Source organism: Symphalangus syndactylus, chromosome 5 (genome assembly GCF_028878055.3).
Source record: "Symphalangus syndactylus isolate Jambi chromosome 5, NHGRI_mSymSyn1-v2.1_pri, whole genome shotgun sequence".
Taxonomy (NCBI): domain Eukaryota; kingdom Metazoa; phylum Chordata; class Mammalia; order Primates; family Hylobatidae; genus Symphalangus; species Symphalangus syndactylus.
The window spans coordinates 140,263,955-140,285,575 of NC_072427.2; the positions used below are offsets into that span (position 1 = coordinate 140,263,955).

A 21,621-nucleotide genomic window follows, 5' to 3' on the forward strand; every position below is an offset into this window, starting at 1 on the left:
GGTATCAGCCCAGGCAACAGTGAGATCCAGTCTCCATAGAAATTAAAAAAAAAAAAAAAAAATAGCTGGGCATTGTGGCACTCACCTGTAGTCCCAACTAGTTGGGAGGCTGAGATGGGAGGCTGAGGTGGGAAGAAAGACAGCTTGGCCCGGGAAGTCGAGGCTGCAGTGAGACGTGCATTCCAGCATGGACGACAGAGCAAGATCCTGCCTCTAAGATACCAAAAAAAAAAAAAAAGATAGTAGGGAATACTAACATACTAACATTTATTTGCTTAAACAAGTTTTTTATACCTGTCCTACACAAAAATGCACTTTTCCTTCAGCCACCAGATGGCAATCTCTTCCCATGTATTGTTTCATTTACAACTTGCTGAAGCACCCTTTCAGGGATTGTGCATAATTTACATAAATATTTTTAATTTTCAAGTAACAAATTAAAATATATTATTTATATTTAGAGCATATTTTAATACACATTAAAAAATTATGAGTTTTAATTATTTAAAATTTAAATCAATTTTCTTGTAAACACCTCATGTTTATTGGTATCATCTCAAGCAATTCTATCCCACAGGAATTATTCAGTCTAACTGGTGTTGTTGAAGGATAAGCAGACTGCCATCCTCCTTCTACGTATGCCAACTAACTCCACATTGGCAGAGACCTAAGAATTGGCATTCATAGTGGGGGAAGGGAGTCAAACTGAACCAAGCTTCCCAAGCTCAGAGCCTGGTAGGAGAGGGATATTCCTGTGGGGAATGTCCTGGTGGCACATATTCTAAATGATTCTAAAATCTTGCCTGCAATAATGTATTCAGGAATATTAATTAATATTCCTAAGAGTTTAGAGAATAATGGCTCTTCCAGCAATATTTTTCTTAAATGGCCATTTTCCACCACTGTTTTTATTTAAGGTATTAGAGGCATCAAAGAAATCTCAAATTCTCTCCAGAGTTGTTTTCTTTTTCTCTATTCCTTTCTTTCCAAAGTCTGATTGCTTGTCAAACATGATTCTTCTTTAAGTTTCACTTTTGTTGGATGATGACACATCTGCCTGGCGTTACATTTCCAATTTATAATAAACAGTACTCAGGGAATTGGTAAATTTGGTACACTCAGAGCTGTTTTTCTGCTGGATCAGCCAAGCCTTTTGCTTTTGAATACGTGAGGTGCATTTCTAATGTCTAAAATTTAGGCCTGAACATTACATTCAAGGTTGATTACTACACATTAGAGAAGACTATATAAACATGTAGTAATTTTTCATAATTTTTTTCTGATTACAAAATACATTCTCTTTTTAAATTTTTTGCAGTACTCTAAAAGCTCAAGGAAGAAAAGTTGAAATCATTCGTAATTTCCCAACCAGCAAAAAGTGTCTGATAAGTGTCTATAAAATCGATTATAAGGATTTGTGTCTAAAAACATCAGTACCTGTGCATTCCCATCATTTTCCATAGTGAAACTTTAATATTTGGAGTTCTGTTGCAATTGTGAGTGATTTTAAAGGTAGTAACGGAAAATTCACTGGTTTGGTCTTTAAACTAGATGTCAACCTATATTTTAAAGCAAACCAATTTTATTCACATTTTTGTGTGTGTGTTTGTTTAGGGTTAAACATTTTTCTTAACTATGTTAACACCTAGGGCTACAAATAAACTCTGTATCATGAACATGCAGCTATTTGACTGATCGATCTTCCTTAAGATAACAGAAACTCTGAATGCTATTCTTGCTATTCCACACATTTCTGTGGGACCTCAGCAAGTTAATTATCTTCTTTGTGTGCTTAATCCTCTTAGAGCACAGCCCTCATCACTTCTGTATGCTATGCCATTCTATGAGGATGAATGTTTCTCTTTATCCTCTGTATATAGAAATGGAAAAAATAGAATTAAATACAAGAACAAGAAGCCTAAGTGTTTGCATCAAGCTAAGAAACATGGGTTCGATATCTGGACAATTCAATGTCTGCTTCAGTCTTTTTGTAGGTTTTAGAGCACAATTTTAATTTGAAAATAAGATTGGAAGTCAATATTCAAATGGTTTTCTTTTTAATTATTTTCCTAATCTATTCAAGCAAACTAACAAACATCAAAATAATACCATCTCTGCCATTAATTGCTACTTGGTGTGAGAATAACATGAATTTCAAAGTAACAAATGAAAATACAGATTTCTCTTCAGAACATTTCATATTCATTAAAAGAACATTTGTGGAGCACTGACACAGAGGAATAAGACGCAGTATTTACTTGGAGTCTAGTGAACAAATCAAAGAAATATGCAATTGTACTGTACTGAAAAATTATTTATTGAGTGCTACTGTATTCAGGTAATGTTTTAGAGACTGCAGGTAAATCAGTGAACAAAACATACAAAAAAAATTCCACTTCCATGGAGTTTACATTTTAGGGAAAGCAGACAGACAGTAAATAAATAATCAAATAATATATATGGTGTGGCACACGGTGATGAAAGCTGCAGAGAAAAATAACAGGCTATGGGAAGTGCCATTGATAATGTCACATTTTAGCAAAGTCCTGAAGGAAATAAAGAAGGAAGCCACGTGGATATTTGCATGAAGATAAGAACAAAGAGTCCAGCAAGGTTTGAGTGCCATAATCGACCTGGAGACTGGTAGGAGATGAAATGAGAGAGGCAAAGGGGACTACATCATATAGGTCTTCGTGGGTGTTATAAGGACTTTGGCTTTTACTTAAAGTGAGATTGTCAGAGACACTCTCACCAGAGCTACTCCATCTTGAATAGGTGCTAGGTAAAATAGGGCCGAGACCTACTGGGCTGCATTCCCAGGAGGTTAAGGCATTCTTAGTCACAGGATGCAATAAGAGGTCAGCACAAGATACAGGTCATAAGGACCTTGTTGATAAAGACAGTTTGCAGAAAAGAAGCCAGCTAAAACCCACCAAAATCAAGATGGCGACAAAGTGACCTCTGGTCCCCATCATTGCTCATTATACACTAATTATAATGCATTAGCATACTAAAAGCCACTCCTACCAGCACCATGACAGTTTACAAATGCCATGGCAACATCAGGAAGTTACCCTATATGATCTAAAAAGGGGAGGAACCCTCAGTTGTGGGATCTGGGAATTGCCCTCCCCTTTTGCAGAAAACTCATGAATAATCCACCCCTTGTTTAGCATATAATCAAGAAATGACCATAAAAATGGGCAACCAGCAGCCCTCGGGGCTGTTCTGCCTATGGAGTAGACATTCTTTATTCCCTTACTTTCTTAATAAATTTGCTTTCACTTTATGGACTCGCCCTGAATTCTTTCTTGCTAGAGATCCAAGAACTCTCTCTGCGGGTCTGGATTGGGACCCCTTTCTGGTAACAACATGAGAAGCCAACTAGATAATTTTGAACAAAAGAGTGAAGTGATCTGACTTTAACATAGGAACCCAAATTAGGAGGATATTAATAATATTCCTGAGGAGAGAGGATAGAAATCCAGACCAGGGTGGTAGCAGTGGAGGTGTTAAGAGGTGGTCAGATTCTAGATATGTTTTCAGAGAAAAGCTGACAAAAGATGCTGATGGGTTTGATGTTGGCTGAAAGAGAGTCAAGATTTTTGGTCCAAGGAAAGTTACTTTTAATGAAAAATTGAGTTGATACTTTTACACTATGACATAGCCTATGTAATTGCTTTGACACTGAAGTCATAGATTTCTGCCAAAAAGGATTTATTTCCTATATAAAGCCTAATATATGCCACACTTCATGACACTGGTTGGGACTGCGGTAACTGTCAATCAGATGAAGAACAAGAAACCCTTGTTCTGTAATGATTATCAGGCTTCAATACTATCTCTACCAAGGGCTCCACCAGGTTATTATTTTTTTCTTTTTTTGAGATAGGATCTCACTGTGTCACCCAGGCTGGAGTGCAGTGGCCTGATCTCGGTTCCCTGCAGCCTACCCATCCCGGGCTCAAGTGATCCTCCCATCTCAGCCTCCTGAATAGCTGGGATTGTAGGCATGCACCACCAGGCCCAGCTAATTTTTGTAGTTTTGTAGAGACAGGGTTTCGCCATGTTGCCCAGGCTGGTCTTGAACTCCTGGACTGAAGTGATCCTCCCTCCTCAGCCTCCCAAAGTACTGGGATTAGAGGCGTGAGCCACCGCATCCCACCCCTATCAGATATTCTGGATCTGTTCAAGGCACCATGTTGTTCCCCAGACCCTGAGACATATTTGAGAATGAGGCAAGTAAAAGACCATCCCCATGTATTACATTACATAAATGTAATTCAAATGTTTGTTTGCATCATTCAAATGGTGCAATGTCCTTGCAGTCTTTTAGTGAGTCAGTCTTTCACTACGTAGAGTAAGAGAGGACTGTTGCCTAGGGAATATGATTTGACAGACCCTCCCTGTAGGCAAACCTTGTCTAACCATCCAGATATGATGAGGCCTCACTAACTCGGTTTCAGTCACAGCTCCAGCAGCTGCTTAAGGCTTTCCTTCCTCATGCCATGATTGGTTTGGAAATTGATTTTGGTTTAAGTTGGCCAGCTGTGCTCTCTGTGGGCATGGGTAGCTGGGGACAGCAAAGGTAAAGGAAACGCAAGACTAACACCTCATTCACAGTTGTTCCTGAATATCAATCACCTTCTAGAGCTTCAAAAGTCATCACCAACTTTACGAGTTCTTTAAACAAAGGGGCCTGGAACACATCTCTTCTACTGCCATTGTCATACCTGGGTCCTAGGAGATATGATTCATTTAAGAAATACTTCCTGAGTATTTAAATTGATACTATCCTGAGGCTAAAGATTTCGTAGTGAGCAATGGCTCATCCAACGTGACACTCACAGTCTGTCAGAAGGAACAAACAATAAACAAGTACATATGTTAATTCGATAATTTCCAAAAGCGATAACGACTGTGAAAAACATAAAACAAGATGATGTGATAGAGTTCCTTTTGTGGGAGGGGAGAGGGTAGAGTGGAGAGGCTTCTTTAGACTGAATTAGCACAGAGGTGACATTTGACATGAGCCTTGAAAGATGAGAAGGAATCCACCATTTTAACTTAATAAGCATTTATTTAAAGTCAAATCTAAACCTGGTGTTAGGTATTGGGAAGAGAGTACTGTGAGAAAAATACAGAGCGAACAAGACATAGTCCCTGCCATCTGAAAACAATCTCCAGTGAGGAAGACACACATATGTATCAGTAACCAAAATTCACAGAAGTGCTACAGGAGAGGTATAAACAAGGTATTGAAGTAGGACGGAAAGAGAAAGATAGTTCTCTTTAAAGTATGTGAAGAGATTTGGGAGATGGGCTTGGCAATAAGAATAATGACTATTGAGCCCTGTCTATCATCAGCTACTGTGCTAATGGGATTTAAAGGAATTCTCTCACTTAATTTGGCCGACCCTAAAAGGCATGTAGATGACCTGGGATTTGAGCCCAGTTCATCTAAGTGTGGAATTCCTTCTTACAGAGATACTGCAGACCTTAAGATAATCTGCTTATTAGCTGTGTTTTTCTCTTTTCAACTCATTCTTTCTGTGTTATATATCAACTAGACAGCTCTCATCATTGTTTACTCTTTCTTTTTTGAGACAGAGTCTGGCTGTGTCGCCCAGGCTGGAGTGCAGTGGCATGATCTCAGCTCACTGCAACCTCCTCCTCCCAAGTTCAAACGATTCTCATGCCTCAGCTCCCGAGTAGCTGGGATCACAGGGACCAGCTACCACGCCTGGCCAAGTTTTGTATTTTTAGTAGAGAGGGGTTTCCCCATGTTGGCCAAGCTGGTCTCAAATTCCTGACCTCAAGTGATCCCCCTGCCTCGGCCTCCCAAATTGCTAGGATTACAGGCGTGAGCCACCGTGCCTGGCCTGTTTAGTCTTATTCATAGTATCATTCCCAAAATATGTGCACATAACAAAAACATTTAAAACTATGAGGGAAATCTTATAGTGCACCAAACTTGAGAATGCATAAGTTTTTTGTTTGTTTGTTTGTTTGAGATGAAGTCTCAATCTGTCATCCAGGCTGGAGTACAGTGGCACAATCTCAGCTCACTGCAGCCTCCACCTCCTGGGTTCCAGCGATTCTCCTGCCTCAGCCTCCCCGGTAGCTGGGATTACAGGCATGCACCACCACGCCTGGCTAATTTTTGTAATTTTAGAAGAGAGGTGGTTTCACCATGTTGGCCAGGCTGATCTCGAACTTCTGACCTCAGGTGATCTGCCCTCCTCGGCCTCCCAAAGTACTAGGATTACAGGCGTGAGCCACTGCACCCGGCAAGTTTTTAGAATAAAGTATATTACTTGGTTTACTGTTTAAGAGAATTGTATTTTATTTATTTAATCTAAAATTGATATCATAAAGTAAATGCATATGTTTAGACAAAAAGGGAAAGTGAATCACTTTTTAAATTCTTTCTGTAGACCATCAGGCTAAGTAAGTTACAGCAATCCATATATCCATAGAGTCCACAAAGGATCCATAGCCTGGGCAGGTTGCTACTGGGTAGAATTGGGGCTCTTCCTGGAAAGCTAATGTGAGAGTTTTGGACTCAGGAAAATGCTTTTTTGGGAAAACAATATTATGGTTTGTATAATTTGTATTTGGAAATAAATAACATTCCCTTTGCTTTCTTTTGTCTTTTATGAAACAGCAATATTTTTATGACCCTGGAAATATAGGAATGTTGATATTTTGGTTTGTTATTTTCTATCTGTAGTAGATGACAGATGATCCTAAAAGTTACATTCTGCTATTTTAGGCAGGGATGCTGAGTTAACATTAAAACAATATCAAATCTTGAAAAGTGAGACATTAAGTGTTAATTTTGAGGGTCACTGATTTAAATTTCCTTAGGTGCTAACTGTAATTCTTTTGAATCTTTTAAAATTTACATTTTCACAGAAATAAATTGAGGAACACAATTTGCATGCTTGGAAATTGGTGACCACTTCTAAAAATTGGCCATTTCAGCAGAAAGAACATAAACTGAATAGATTATCTATTTGACTACCTCACTTATGTAAGATTTATTCTTTGAAGCTATGTTGGGAAGTTTTTTGTTTGTTTCCTTCCTTCCTTCTTCAAAACCTGGGCGGGGGGGAAAGATGATATGCTGACTGACAAACAGGGGTATAGATTTGACTCTCATTTGGCAGTTAACCTAGATACTGTTTTGGGAATATATATATATATACTCCCCCACACGTATACATACCATACATGTATACACACATGTCCATACATACATTAGATTTGATATTATGGTATACGAAATTAAAGAAATTTCCTACTATCCTTAAACATCTGGGCAGATATAGGCAAAAAGTTGCACTGATTAGAATTGGAGAGAAAAGTCCTGGCATGGTGGCTCACGCTTGTAATCCCAGCACTTTGGGAGGCCGAGCTGGGTGGATCATGAGGTCAGGAGATCGAGACCACCCTGGCTAACATAGTGAAACCCCATCTCTACTAAAAACATACAAAAAAATTTAGCTGGGTGTGGTGGCACATGCCTGTAGTCCCAGCTACTTGGGAGGCTGAGTCAGGAGAATCGCTTGAACCCAGGAGACGGAGGTTGCAGTGAGCTGAGGTCACGCCACTGCACTCCAGCATAGGCGACAGAGCCAGACTCCATCTCAAAAAAAAAAGAATTGGAGAGACATACAGATTACTTGGATTATGTGGCTGATCCAGAATTAACCTACAGATAGTGACTTGGTCTTTAATCACTGTAGCAGACTTTGAGTTTTTTTTTTAAAAGGCAATTGCAAAGGTATCTCCTATCTATATGTTCCTCTATAACCTTGCCACTACCCAAGAGGTGAAGTCTGTGTCCCCTTCCTGGGCCATTGTGACAGCTTCAAATAAGGTAAGTTCATAAAAATGGCATGCGTATCCATGTGTTTTCATGGAGCATTCACTATGCAAACAGTGACTATGATGTGAAGTAGCCCAAAAAGTCCATAGAAAGACCCATGTGAAGAGGAACTGAGTCTCCTCATTACTGTCACAGTTGAGCTGACAGCTGACAGCCAGCACCAACTTGCCAGGGACATGAGTGAGCTGTATTGAAAGTGGACCCTCCAGCTTCCAGTCAAGCCAACCCAGTTGAGGCCACATGAAGATGAGCTACCCAGCTTAGCCCAGATTGCAGATTTTTGAGTAAAATAAATGACTGTTGTTGTTTCAAGTCCCTGTGTTATGGCATAGTTTGTTATAAGGCAATAGATAACTAATACAGTGAGCTGATAGTTACATCAGAACATGACTTTGGAAAATAACTTTCCTTTAAATCCCTGAATGTGGCAACCAGGGAATATCAAGAAATTAAGTATTTCCTGTGCAGGTAGTATTATTGCAATCCCAATATTTTGACAATGTTAAAGTGTTAAAAATAATTTTTAGCTATATTCTAAAACTTCCACCTGAAACCACTCCTGACAGCTACAGGACAATAGAAATCACCTAAAGTAAAAGAGATATGTGGAGAAAAGACCCAGAGAAAAAGCTCCAGGAACCCTGGTTTTTGAGGGTTGTATAGAGAAGATGAAGTCAGCAAAGTTGGCATAAAAGAAACTGTGAAGTAAGCAGAATGAGCAGAGTTTGTGGTACCTAAGAATCCAAGGGAATAAAGTATTTCTTTTTTCTTTTTTTTCCCCTCAGAGATTCTTGTTATGAGGAAGAGAGTATTTTAAGGATGAGGCATCTGTCAGAGCTGAGCATATTTTATTTTTATAAGAAGTGATAATTGAAAATTGGGATGTTGTATAGATAATACTGTATGTTAGTAGAATGAAGGTAAAATCAAATTGATTTTACGTGTGAGGGATATTTTAAAAAGTAGTATATATACCTGCCATTTCAAAGTCTACAAGTATAGTTGAGAAATACATTTTATGCATCATGGCACAGCAGTGATATGGAGGAGAATATAATTAGACTTAGGAATATATTATAGTTCAAAGACAATTAAGAACTATCTAAGTAAGACAGTTGGAGGCGGGGCTCAAGATGTAGGATTCAGCATGACAGAGAAGAGGATAGGAACAGAAGGATGGATGTGTGCAAGAAATCCATGTAGATAGATAGCAATGAAGCCATAGGTGCTATAGTTACCACCAAGGATCAATATAGTAGCACAAAGGATAAAGATTTGCAGGGAATTGAAAAGCCTGTGGAGGATTACCTGATGAAAGATCTTTGAAGACATGGTAGATTTCTGTTCGAGTAGCTCAAAAGAGTAAGGAAAACCTTGAAAGAATTGAAACCTGAAATATTACAGAGATAATCAATGATATCCAAAAGTAGTCTGAGTTAGTGAGAACTGCATTTTTCTAGAAACAGTTAATTTTAGCATTTCAATATCAAATATGTTTATCTGATATTACTAGCATTTTGTAGTTCTATAGCTAGTGAACCATCAAGTTTGGGTAGTACCAGGCCAAAGAGTTGTTCTTTTTTATGTAGCATAGCTTTATATGATCCAAACTTTCCACATAATAATTCAACCCTTTATTTTAATTGTGCACATATAAGTTTTACAACCTTTCTATCTAGCCTTACTCCTATTTTTCCATTCACTTTAACTGTGAAAAAAATCAGAGAATATTAATTTTTCTAAGTCTTAAATTTTCCCATGTGTTCAATTCTATTTCTAGATGTCAGAACTAATCTTATTGGCCTTAAGTTTAGCTCAGAACTGGGCTCTGATCCCATGACTTGTCTGGCCAAAGAAACTCCAAATCTTTGGCTAACTTTCAAGAGATCAACAGATGTTCCTGCTAACATAGTTTGTTAGTCTCCTGAGTCTAAAGGCATCCAATGGAGGCAGAATTAACAACATACTAGATTTCTAAACCAAAGCCTGATGCCAAATAGAAAATAAACAACTCCTAAGAATGTGAAGAAACAAAAGTTGCTAGAGTAAAGGCTTATCCATACAATATTTTCCTTCCAGTTAAATTCTAACATCTGAGATACCCTATCATAGCTCCAGCAACCAAAGTGTCAGTTCTCATCTGACATTGGCTTTTAGAATACTCACATCAATATACCTGAAAGCCATAATTGCTTGAATGATTCAGATGATAGCCTAATTATTGTATTGATTAAGCCATTTTGTTTTGATTGAAGTCATACATTTTTAGAGAGCATAAATTTTCTTTTGAAACAAGGGTGTAAGAGAAACCTTAGATTATTTGCTGCCTACCAAAAAAAAACCTTCAGTGTTTGCAAAACTTATTGTACTATGCTACAGTGGGTAGTCAGCTAAATTGTAGGTTTTGTTGTTGTTTTACATATTTATCTTATTTATGAAATTCATATATTATCAGAATATATTTTTAGTATTAAAAGCAATTATGTGGCACAAAGGTTTTAAGAACTAGCTGAAGGGTGCTGAAGAACAACATAAATGGGACCACATCTTTCTGAGTAGGTGGAAAATGAAAAATATATTTTGTTACCTAGGGTTTTCCATTGCCTCAAATGTCACTCTTATCTGTGACTCCAACTCTATGTTTCATAACTCTGGGATATTTATTGCAAGTTAAATATAACCGCCCACTAGAATTTCTTATAGTTATTTTTACCTTTCCATCTAAAATAATCTTCTAAAATATAAGTACAGGCCAGGCATGGTGGCTCACGCCTGTAATCCCAGCACTTTGGGAGGCCGAGGTGGGCGGATCACGAGGTCAGGAGTTTGAGACTGGCCTGGCCAACATAGTGAAACTCCCTCTCTACTAAAAATACACAAATTAGCCGGGCATGGTGGTGTGCGCCTGTAGTCCCAGCTACTCAGGAGGCTAAGGCAAGGAAATCACTTGAACCCGGGAGGCGGAGGTTGCATGAGCCGAGATTGTGCCACTGCACTCCAGCCTGGGCAACAGAGCAAGCCTGCATCTCAAAAAAAAATAAAATAAAATAAGTGCAGAACATCTTCACTTAAAGGTATAAACTATGTTACATAATTTTATATTTATGATTAAATTTAATAATTTAAAATTGCTTTAATGATTTAAACTTTATATTGAACATTAATTCTAATTGCACAAAATGGCATATGGAATATAGATCACTTCTCTTCAAATAACTAATGTTAATCTGGGTGCTCTCAGAAGCAGATGTCAAGACAGCATTAAATGGTCAAGTATTTTAATGCTGGTGTAAAGTGAAATGGCTGTGTTAATAAAAAACAGGGAGGGAGCTAGAGAAGGCTGGGAGACAGATTAGACCAGGATGCAACTCTGATCCTAGGCGAAGGAGAGAAGAAAAGATTGGATAGTGGAAGATTGAGTGGCAGCTGTCTACACTGCAGCACAGTCAACAGGAGGTTCAGCAAAGCCATTGTTGAGTTCTGGAGCTAAAGTTGGCTAACAAAGGAATTCTTTGTCTTCTTAGGAACTGTTCTGCCTTCCCATTTCCACAAAAACTAGTCATCAGCAAGAAGCTGCCTGTGGGGTTCACGTTCTCAGGTCAAATGGTAAGGTGGGTTTGAAGTTCAATCCCTGGGCCTTCAGTTAACATACTTTCCCAGTGTTATGGATGTTTTGGGCATAGTCTCATGGCTTCCACAGCCACCAAGTCAGCATCTCCAAACTTGGCCTCCCTTCTGATTTCTGCTTCTAAGCTGGTTCAACCACCTACTGGAGAGCTCAATCTGGATGATCTTTTGACCCCTCAAGTTCAGTAATTGTGTGCATTCCAGAATGATCATGGTAGTTCAGTCCTAACTGATACCACCGTTATCTCAAATACCAAGGGAAATTTTTACCTCTTCTCTCCATTTTTTTTCCCAGATCCAAATAACTAGTGGATTCTTTTGATTCAATCTCCACCCCATCTTTTCCTTCTGCCCCTTCTATGGGTTTTCAATGCACCTGCTCTAGTTTAGGCTCTCACTACCTTTATGGCACATTATCTGCACTATTGGCCTCTCTACAGGTGTCCCCACCTGCCAGCTCTCTCCTCTCTAATTCACTTAAAGTACTGTTGCCAGATTAATCCTTTTTGAAGGGCAGTGTGATTGTATTATTTCTGTTCTACAAAAAATCAAATAAACCTTTGATTGCTCCCAATTTCTTACAAAATACACTTCTGTATCCATAGCTTGTCATTCAAGGGCCTCCATGACCTGGCTCCAGTCGAGCTTTTTAATTTTGCCTCCTAAAATTCCTTTTACACACACTGATTTTAGTCTTCTGAGTTACAGCAGGAACACAATTATGCTCTGAACTTTCCTACCTTTGAGAGATTTCCTCAGAGACCTGCTTTTATTTTCTCAGTCAGTCCTATCTCTGTTACTTCCAGACCATCAACCACAGTCCAGCTCAAATGTTACTTTGCGATCTTTCACCAAATCCCCTAACCAGAAATACCCTATTAGCTGACATTTGCTGGTATATAAGTTATACCTCCAGTTTATAATGAAATTCGTGTATGAGAGTGGGGAAGAGTGCATATTATCAAACATATATTGAAATTGGTAGTGTGAGAGAAAATGTAGTATTGGCCCATGTAAATACTGAATACTGTAATGTAGCAGGAAGGCATATGTTCTGAATATGCAAAACTTTTAACCTTTAACCCTGAAAAATGGAAATTACAAATTTCAAAAGAAATGTTTTGTTGTCACTGAACACTGATATATAGCAGGAAGCTACCCAGCAAATTCACCAGTAATTGGAGATCATATAATACAGTAAAGCAAATGCCACTACAGTATTTCAGTGAGTAGTTTAAATACCAAGCCACAATATGAACTAAATGTGGCTGAATTATTGTACAGATAGCCAAAGTACATACAGAAAAAAATATTTCATTAAGAACCAGAAGTATAAAGCAAAGGCAAACAAGTTTTAATATCATATTTATGCATGAAGCAAGTATTTGTTGAATATTAGTACCTGGCACAAAACCATAAAGATGTAAATAAATACATTAGCTTGTGTATGATGTTACAGCAATGCCTTTGTTGCATTTAGTTATGTTTATCAGTCATAAATTTAAATATGGAATGTTTGAGGAATAACTTCAACACCACATTGGATCAGCTTTGTGGTAGTAGCAGTTTGATGCATAACTTTGTTTTTTGTTTGTTTTTTAACAGACAGGGTCTCACTTTGTCACCCAGGCAGGAATGCAGTAGTACCTTCTTAGCTCACCGTAGCCTCAAATTCCTGGGCTCAAGCAATCCTCCCACCTCAGTCTCCTGAGTAGCTGGGACTACAGGCCTGAACCACCACACTTAGGTAAGTAAAAAAAAAATTTTTTGTAGATGTGGAGTCTTGCTTTGTTGCCCAGGCTGGTCTTGAACTCCTGGCCTCAGGACATCCTCCCACCTTGGCCTCCCAAAGTGCTGGTATTACAGTTGTAGGCCACTGTGCCCAGCTCAAAACTTCTCTTTAAGTAGGAAGTGAGAAGCTTTAAGCTACAGGAGAATTTCTAAATTTCAGACAGCACACGCTTAGATTGGAATGCATCCCAAAACCTTGCAACCAATGCTCGAATTATCTATGATACATAGGCCAGAATTTAAACATTTGAATTCTCAACACAGAGATCATCTTCTATACATGACAAACAGATTTACAGCTGCCAAGTCTATGAGTCAGTCATGAGACAATTTGTTGAACCCTTTCCCATGATCTCAGTATCCTTGGCCTTTAGTGAGTAAAAGACTGAGAAGTTGGAGAAATAGCAATATTGTCAACTAATTTAAAAGATTAAATATTACATTTCTGCCTTTTAAGAACCAGGATAAAAACTTGAACTTTTTTTATTCCAATTCTAAGCATGCAGATAAAGTTTAGTGACTTATTTTCTTTGTTTTGATCCCTGGATTATCACAGATGTCCAAGGGATGGTTTGACAGTGCTGTATTTCAATAGATTACTGCATAGTATTTTTTGTTTAACTTGTTCTGGATGGTGCACACTTTTTCTTGCAAATGTTATCAGATCACTTTGACAATGATGGAAGAAGAAATTCTGTATTTCAGAAGTCCTGTGGGAAAAAAAGTCCTACAAATATTTAGTATCTTCTATATTCCAGGCATTGTACTGAATATTTTCATGATTTAATTGAAATGGATTCAACTTACATCACAAATGAGAAGTATATATGTTTTCTATTGCTGTGTAACAAATTAAGCAAATTATTGTGAATTTAGCAACTTAGAGAACACCATCCACTTATTAGTGCACTATTCTATAGGTCAAAAGTCCGGGCACAGTGTGACTGGACTCTCTGTTCAGGGTCTCACATAGCCAAAATCAAGGTATCTCATGGACCTAAGAGTCCTTTTCCAAGCCAAATCTACTTCCTATGGTTATAGAGATGCGGCCTGAGTTTCTTTGCTGGCTGTTAGCAAGGGGGAGTTCTCAGCTCACAAAGGCTTTCTGCATTCTTTGCCACAAGACCCCCTTGATCTTAAAGCGAGCGATGGAGAATCTCCTATGTATTGAATACTCCTCACACATCGAATCTCTCCAGGAAGGTCCCAGTCCCTTTCAAAGGCTCATCTGATTAGATTAGGCCAGCATAGGACAGTCTCTCTATCTTAAGGTCAACTCATTTGAGAATTTAATTGCATCTACGAAGTTCTTTCATGGTAGCACCTAAATTGGTGTTTGATGGAATAACTGGGAGAAGAGGTGTGTTTGCTGGGGTGGGGAATCTTGGGAACTATCTTAGAATTTTGCCTATCACAGTCTAACAAGTCTGCAATCAAAGTGTTGGTGAGGCTGTGTTCTCATATGGAGACTTCACTGGGGGAGAATCTGCTTCCAAGCTCATTCAGGTCATTTTCTTGTGTTATGTGACTGAGGACCTTGGCTTTCTCTTGGCTGTTGGCTAGAAGCCACTTTCCAGTCCTAGAGGTTGCCCGCTGCTCACTCTCTCCCATGTAACACGCTCCATAGGCAGTTCACAACATAGTGGTTTGCTCCATTTTTTTTTAAGAGAAGGCATCTCAATACATTTTCTAGGCTGGTTTCCAACTTCTGGGCACAGGCAATTCTCTTGCCTTGGCCTCCTGAGTAGCTGGGATTATGGGACTATAGGCACATGCTACTGTGCCTGGTTAGTTGTTTGCTTCTTGAAGGCCAGCAAGAGAGGCTCTTTCTCCAGTCTGCTAAGACTGGATCTTATATGATGTAATCTAATCACAACAGTGACATACTCTCACCTTTGTGGTACTCTGTTGGCTTGGAGCAAATTATAATATTCCACATTCAAGGGACAGATATCATACCAGAGTGTGACTCACCAAGGGTCAACTTATGATGTGTCTGCTACAAAAAGTCCATGCTTAGAACAACTTAGGAAGAAGTTTATATCAAAGTGATTTTCAGGAGTTTTTTTTTTTTAGAGTTCAGTGAAGAGGGCATTTGCCTGGCGGGCAGTGTTAGGTATACTGAGTGTGCAATAGTTGCCACCAAGATGTTAACCCAAATGGTTGAAAGGGTGTCCCATCTTCAAATGCCAGATCTGATATCATACTGCTTGAGGTTGAATTCCAACTCTGTTATGGATTATTGACAATGCAATATTACTTCTCTGTGCCTCAGTTTCCTATTCTATAAAATGAAGATAATAGTACCCCACTGAAGGGTCAACATGAGGATTAAGGAGACATCATTTGAAATGGAGCCTGATATACAGTAAGTTCTCACAAAGCATTAGACGTTATTTTTATTATTTCTTATTTCCCTGTTGATGATCTGTATTGCATCTGTCATTCATGAATTTATCTAAATCTATTCTTAAACTTGTGTATTTATTTTTCTTTTTTATATATAACAGCTTTATTAAGAAATAATTGATATATTAAAAATCTTGCACATGATTAATGTACTCTACTTGATGAGTTTGGAGATACGCATATACTCTTGATACCATCACCACAATAAAAGTAAAAAACCATACCAATGACCTCCAAAAGTTTCTTTGCATCTGTGTGTGTGTGTGTGTGTGCACGTGTGTGTGTGTGTGTGTTAAAACATTTAACATGGGATCAACCCCTTAACAAATTTTTAAGTGCACAACACCATGTCATCTGCATCAGGCACTTTGTTGTGCAGGAGATCTCTAGAATGTATTCATCTTCCACAGCTGAAACTTTATACCCACTGAGCAACAACTCCCCATTTCCATCTCCCCACAGCCCCTGGCAGCCACCATTCTATTCTCTGTTTCTATGAGTTTGATTACTTTAGACACCTCATCTAAGAGATATCATGTAGTATTTGGCCTTCTGTGAGTGGCTTATTTCATCCGGCACAATGTCCCTTTGGCTCATCCATGTTGTGTCTTTTTCTTGATGTGAGGATTTTAGTGTAATCCTCTCCAGCCTTTTCAACTTTAGGAGCTCTTCCTTACTTCTATTCATGGATTTGGTGAAGTAGTCCATATTTATTCCATTTCTCAAACATTTTTAAATTCCAGACTATCAATAATTCTGTTGAAGGAAGTGTAATTTAATATAAATTTCCTTTAATGTATTTTAATTATATGTGTCTTATTCTTTAACTGAAGTAGAGTTAAGGGGTAATGAAATCTTGTGAATATTGGATACTATGTATTTTATATAATATTATATAATATATATGGTTATATGTTATATATTAATGTAATATATACATATATGTGTATACATGTATGTGTATATATTATACATATATACGCATTATATATGTGTATACATGTATGTGTATATATTATACATATATACACATTATATATGTGTATATATTATACATATATACACATTATATATGTGTATACATGTATGTGTATATATTATGCATATATACACATTATATATGTGTGTATGTATTGTGTATATATTATATTAATGTAATATAATACATACATATAAGTATATATGTACGTGTGTATATTGATATCTATATATAGTTTGTAGTGGTGAGAGAAGAGCAACATCTTGGGAACTTACACAACCTGTAGGTTGGAGGGAAGCTGACTTAAATTTACTGAATTGAGTAGCACCAATTTTGTGCTCAGCTCTACACCAAGCTCTATACAGAAACAAAAAGGAGATAAGCTTCATTTCCTATGCTGGGGCTTACAGTGTTGCTAGGGAAACAAGCCTCATACATATTAACAGACATAATCTAAGATGGCATAGGATTGCATCAAAATTAGTTAAATGACTATAAGGATTTAAGTGACATGGGAACTCCAGAGAGGGAGGACAGGTTGGGGAAAGCTTGCTAGAGAGGCTTCAAATAAGTTTGGATTAGGTAGGATTCAGAGATGTAGGAAAAAATGAAAGAGGCTGGGTGTGGTGCACATGCCTATAATCCCAGCACTTTGGTAGGTTGAGGCAGGAGGATCACTTGAGTACAGGAGTTTGAGACCAGCCTGGGAAATATGGCAAAACCCTGTCTTTACAAAAAATACAAAAATTAGCCAGGCATGATAGCGCACACCTGTAGTCCCAGCTACTGGGCAGGCTGAGGTGGGAGGATCACTTGAGCCCAGGAGGCGGAGGTTTCAGTGAGCCAAGATCACACCACTGCACTCCAGCATGGGTGACAGACTCTGTCAAAAAAAAAAAAGGAAAGGAAAAAGAAAGAAACATTCAAAGATGGGAAATATTTTTAACACAGATTTGTTTTTAGGACTATCCAACCTTTCACAAGACAGTGAGGAGGCAAATGAACGATTTGTGTTAGGGAGAGAGTTGTAAGGCATTTACTTGACTTAATCATTATTAGGTTACCACTGCTCTCATTTTGTCCAGTAGATTTTAGGATAATGGGGATTAAAATATCCACATGAAACAAGGAAAACAAAATGCCAACATCTGAAGTGTGATCAATGTCACAGTGCAAGGTGTTAACATAGGATCCAGTTTTCTAGTTTGTTTTAAACAACAACAAAAAAAATCCTACCAAGAATTTTAAAAACTATTTTATCTTAAAATATTGCAGCTCACCTTACATGTAACTGCAAATGAGTATTAGAGACAACAAAAGAGGATATTAATTTCCCATCTAATTACAACATATCAAAAAGTATACAATGCTTCATCTTATCTTGCAATTATGTATGCTGAAAAAGTACTTTTTGGTCTACACTTTCTTTTGAGTCCCACAATAAGTCTATGAGTAAAAAGCATGGTTTATACATAGCTACATTCTTCATATCTTCAAAATTGTAATAACATATCTTCAAAATTATATTTCACTATAGGTGATGGGACAATGTATCTTAACTGGCTATTTACAAATTGCATTACATCATACAAGGCAATATTATCAGTTGAGAACGCTAGTAATTGAATGTCATAATTCAATCATTTATGACCTTATCATTTCTCAGACTCTCTTACAAACCAATTTTCTACAATGAACTATTGGACTGAGTTGAAAGATAGAAATTCTCATAAGCTGAAATCTACTTCTCTCAGCTATAAATTCTTTGGCTAGTAAATACAAGCTCATCTTATGTATGTACAGTAAGGCACTACAGTTCTATTCAACTATTTTAGTACATCTTGAATGTGCTTTCTTTCTAACTGAAAAAAGAATTGTGCTCATAAATTCTCCCTGAACTCAAAGCCATAGTGAACACTGCCTACAGAGAATCTATTCTGTAGATACCCTGGGCTCAGTATTGATTGTGACATTAAATAAATGGGTTTGATCTTCTCTTTTAAACACTCAAGGCTACAAGTAATGCAATCTCAAAGTAACAGAGGAAAAATAGACATAGGGATAGGAAATCTAGGCTTATATCTCATTGCACCAGAAAATAGCCCATTTGAAACCTCTATCTGTTCTCATGTCAGCTAGGAGAGTGGGATGGGGCCTCTCATATTCACTTTAAATATGGCTAGATGTCTTAAACCTGAGGGCTTCCTGATTTTTTTCGTGAAGTTTGCACAATACTCAAGGGCACATGACTAGTGGCAAGTAGGTTTAAACTCAGCTCACACTTGTCTTGCCAATCTATATGCCTGCTTGAGCCTGTATCTGTTTGAATAAAGGAGTATCTTTTTTCTCATTCACATAAAGGCTCTTTATGGATTGGTTCTGTCCCTACTAAAGAACAACCCGCTGGCTCCCAAAGCAAATGCATTAGCTCTTCCTGGAGGGTCTTGAACAACTGTGATACATGTCTTCACTCTGCCTACTCTAGCTAAAACTGTCTTTCTCTGTGTGAAGAAGAAATTTCTCAATTCATGTGGAAGACAATTCTCAACTCCCTTTAACAGGGAAGAAAAGAGAAAGCATCCCAGCTTCATTAAAAGGCTATTGTTTATGTTAATTCTCTCTTTCTGTCATAAAACTAAAAAAAAAAATTTAGCTCCAAGACAAAACATGATGTTATTAGTCCCTTACGTGAATTCTCATCACCTGCTAAATGGGTTCTACTGACTCCCAGACACACTTTGTTAACTCCATAGTTGACAGTTTTATTCAGTCGCAGGAAATTCTCCTTTACTTTCTCTGTGTTTCAAAATCTGTCTACTTGTACCACCACCATTTTTCAAAGCTCAGGGCAAATTCTACCTTATCCAAGAACCATTTCATTTTTGCTTCTTCAATTCTTTAATGTTCCTTTGCCCTCTCTGCTCATCTCCATAACACACACCCAGGCTGTAGCAAAAGACCATACATCACACATCTCAGAGCACAACATCATGTATGTAGTTGGGGTGACAGGAGCAGCCTCATTAGGAAGACAGATTGGGAGAAGAGGCAAAGTTGGCAGCAGCAACAGCTTCAGGGCAATGCCGTGGCAGTGAGGGGATGAGGCATTTGTAGTAAGGAACAGCATTGCTTCAGTCCATAGGCTCGCAGCAGAGACTGCTACAGTGTCCATGAACAAACATGGGGAGCTCCTAAATCCCTGTGATATGCCTGGGAGGAGAAAAAAACTCAGGGTGGCTAGGAGGATAGCTTTCATCTGGTGGGTACTCATCTGGAAACTCTGTAGAGCATCTACTGTCCTGCTGCTCTGTTTCTCATAACCCCAGGCTCAGGCTGATGAATGGGGAGTCATGGTATAGATCATCACCAACATGCCCATATTGCCTTTGTGCAATTCTGGTCATCCTCTCAAGCTCTTTCCTGCTTTATTTTACTGTGCATTTATTTTCTTCTCCCATTTCCATTCCTTTTTCTGGCACAATATTATTCCTTTCCCATAATAACAGGTTTAGTCCTTGAATGTGAGGATGATGTGGGTAAAGCTTGAGGGAGCCAAAAAAGCCCAAGCACACCAAACTACTCTATCCACCTTTAGGGGCATATGCCCTGAGGTTTTCTCTGCTGTCTTTGCTTAGTTCCTCTGCTTTAATTTTGTTTTCTTCCAATGTTACTTGCATGACTGCTGGCAGCATATTTAAATCAAATGCTAACTGTTTCTTAAAGTATTTCCTGAAATATGATTTTTTATTTCCTTTTAACATGCACAGACTTAGAAGCAACTTGAGGCAGGATGGGAGCATAAAAGACAGCCAGGATGCCAAAGTCTCCAAGCAGTGAGTAGGAGTCTAAGAAGTTGGAAAGATTCATGGACCTCTTCCAGTATGTGAAAGCCACAAATGTGGAGCAAATGGGAAAGCAGGTCAGGATCCAAGAATTGTGACCACAATTTTGGATATAATTAGGGCACTGAGGCCAGTCGGGAAGAACCCAAGGATGATCCGGGCATAAACAAGGAGCAAAGCATGCTGGAGAATTTTGAATGTTGAAGTTCATGTCTAGCTCTAGATGAAACTTTCCTGCTAAAAGAGTTAGTGCCTGTGAGAGAGTCCCAGACATTGCAGTCCTCAGTTTGTACTTCTTTCATAATACTTATGTTGGGCTTTGAAAGTGCTCATTTCTCTTGCTAGTTTGTAAACTTCTGGAGGGCAAAGACTGTGATTCACCCTTGTTCATGTCACCCGCGTTGCCTAGTACAGTGCATTTACACTTTGAAATTATGGACTTGCACAGTGATAAAGTTTGGATATGTGTCCCCTACAGATCTTATGGAGGTGGGGCCTTGTGGGAGGTGATTGGATCATGGGGATTGAATTTTCATAAATGATTTAGTACCATCCCCTTCCTACTTTCCTCTCAATAGTGAGCAAGTTCTTGCAAAATCTGGTCATTTAAAAGTGTGTGTCACCTCCCTTAACCCAGCTCCTGCCCTGGCCATGTGATGTGCCTGCTCCCTCTTCTGTCATGATTGTAAGTTTCCTGAGGCCTCCCCAGAAGCTCAGCAGATGCCAGCATCATGCTTCCTACACATTCTGCACAACCATGAGCCAATTGAACCTCTTTTCTTTATAAATTACCCAGTCTCAGTTATTTCTTTACAGCAATGTGGGAACGGATTAATACACAGAGCATCTAGAGAGAAATATCCAGCAATCAGTTGGAGCTGAAAGTCCCAAGAAGGAGAGGGAATAGAAGGATGACATACCTATTTGGATGGAATTCACATATAGGAGGAATCCAAAAAAGTGTCTGTAGAGATAAAAAGGTAATACGTTGAGGGTTGAATATAGGGGTATATAAATTTATTTATTCAACCAACATTTATTAATAATTGGAATGTTCCAAGCACTGAGCTAGGCACAAT

The 21,621-nt window shown here is 38.3% G+C and overlaps 1 long non-coding RNA gene across 1 annotated transcript in view; it reads left to right on the forward strand.

Annotated features, from left to right (window-relative positions):
* The window catches only part of LOC134736673 (uncharacterized), a 66,643-nt gene that overhangs the window by 36,092 nt on the left and 8,930 nt on the right, over window positions 1-21,621 (forward strand). Inside the window, exons 2-5 of the long non-coding RNA XR_010120861.1 lie at window positions 11,419-11,500; window positions 15,588-15,680; window positions 20,468-20,619; window positions 21,359-21,522. This is a non-coding gene — a long non-coding RNA (uncharacterized lncRNA). The remainder of the gene's footprint in view (window positions 1-11,418; window positions 11,501-15,587; window positions 15,681-20,467; window positions 20,620-21,358; window positions 21,523-21,621) is intronic.